This window comes from Austrofundulus limnaeus, unplaced genomic scaffold (assembly GCF_001266775.1).
Source record: "Austrofundulus limnaeus strain Quisiro unplaced genomic scaffold, Austrofundulus_limnaeus-1.0 Scaffold152, whole genome shotgun sequence".
Taxonomy (NCBI): domain Eukaryota; kingdom Metazoa; phylum Chordata; class Actinopteri; order Cyprinodontiformes; family Rivulidae; genus Austrofundulus; species Austrofundulus limnaeus.
The window spans coordinates 491,062-493,485 of NW_013952554.1; positions in this window are offsets into that span (position 1 = coordinate 491,062).

Sequence of the window (2,424 nt, forward strand, 5' to 3'; positions counted from 1 at the left end):
GGGAGGTCTGGGCCTCCCTTCTGAAGCTGCTGCCCCCGCGACCCGACCCCGGATAGGCGGAAGAAAATGGATGGATGGATGGATGGATGGATATACACAAAAAAGATAATTTTACTTTGAGACATTACAAATGCACATACTGTATAGTCTGTGTCGCACATCTAAACAAGAGCTAAAAAAAACGTTAAGTGTTATCAGTGTGGAGGGGAGGGTTTTTTTTTTAAAAATGTCTAGTGACAAAAAATATTGACCTATGATTGACTTAAACATTGGCTGCTGAATGATTTGGAGTGGAGGTGGGTCAGGTTGCCAAAAAAATTTTAGTCATTTAAATGTCATTGTCTTTTTTTTGCCACTTCAGTAGAAAGCAGAACTGAATAAATGAATATTAGTATCTTAGCTTCTTCATCATCAGTGGCTTTTTTTTAATAGGAGAAAAAGAAAGAAAAAGAAAAAAATGAAATGTAATGAGAAAGAGTGAAAGAGAGATTAGAAGAAATATATGTTGAGAAAACACAAGACGGCACACCCGACTTCTTGGCTCCACACCTACAAAAACAAAGATAACAAAACCACAGCAACAAAAATGCATATCTATATAATTATAATGACCATAGCCTTGCTGAAAACCATACCCATATACATATATAAATTTATACATATACACATAAACATACCCATACCTACATACCCAAACACTTTCATATACAGTATATACTGTATATACACATACACATATACATATTATACATACACATATGCACATACCATTCAGTCAGTGTCTGAATGGAAAACCCAGGATGTAAACACCTGTTCGTGTGCGGTTGTGAGCATGCATGTATATACAAGATCTCTCCAATGGAATGTTTTAAAGTGACTGTGGGGGACCACAGACCCGACCCGACATGTCATTGTCTGGAGGAACAACCATCTGTCCTGTTCTCTTTGAAAACAAGCAAAAATGTAGGGATTATTCTAGTTTTGTTTTTAAATAAAAAAAAGTAAAATCTTCAAGTTATTTATGTAGACTGAGTGTTTGAAGTAAATTTGAATATTTTACTTTCTATTACTTTTAAATGAGCCTGAAGTCACACAGTTTAACTGATGCTGTAACTGGCTCATACAGTGCTGGTGATGTGTGGATCAGTACTGAAATATTAATGCCACCAGTACCAGAACTTTATGCTCTAGAATTAGTTGGTGTAACGACACATGCTCAATCAGTCACCCAGTCTGTAGATATTCAGTATTTTCCCGTTTTTATGTTCATGTAACATAATTTAAGATGCATGTTTTCATTTTTATAGCATTTGAAATACCCTACTTTTTTAGATTTACGAGATACAAATGTTGTATTTGGAGAAAGTATCTACCGTATATTGGATCAGTAATGCTGAAACCAGTCTTGCTCAGAAATCCGTTGTATCGAACGTCACTAGTTAAAGCATATATTTATTAACAGACATTTTTCTAATTTAGATAAACAAAATGTTCCTTAAATTGGTTAAAAGCAGTCAGAAGACAGACACAAAGAAGAATATATGTGTATTTTAACCAGTAAGGAGTATAAATACCCCTACATAACCTCTGACCAATCCTCTTTGGTGTCACAATTGAATGGATGAGTGACCAGGCTAATCTTCACACTCTGCATTGGACACACACTGCATGTACCATGAAAGTGACTGTGAGCTTCTTTCCAGATTGTGCCCAATTTCATGCTGCTATGCACAGACGGCATCAGTTCATCACACTGATTTGCCATAAATCCAGTGTTTTCTGTTTACCAGCAGCAAACCTTACCGTGTATAGTAATGCCAACAATAAAGTGTAACAGCAAGCATTTTAAATTATACTGAGAAGACTTGAAGTACAACTTGCCTTACAGCTTGAGTTGTTCCACAGTATGAGGGAAAAAAATAATGATGAGTCAGCTTTTAGATTTAGTTCAGTCAGCCTAAAGCAGGAGGATCTTTCAGTCCTCGATGCTTCAGAGTTTTTATTTTTTCCTTATATATCTTTAACATCACACACTGTGACTTGACCCTGGCAAGACTGTTTGAATTCTCTTGCACAATAAAAATTAATAAAATGACAAAAACAACTAATCATTCTTCAAGTCTTGTTTTATCTTGGGTAGTTGGGAACTTCAGTTTTTCACATTTTGTATTTTCTTTAAGTTTCAAGCATATATGTTTACTTTTCAGTGCGTCCTAATGGCAGCAAAGTTCTGTAAAACCAAGCAAAACTAGTTTTTGAATATGTCTAAAATGGAAATGCTCTAGAGTCATCTGTATTTCCTCAAAGGGYGTTTTAGGGAGGACACAAAAGAAAACTTTATGACTCAATCATAACTTCAAAACTAAAAAAAGACGTCAACAAAGAAATTGTGAAATATAAAATGGTGACTCAGAAGCTCATCTA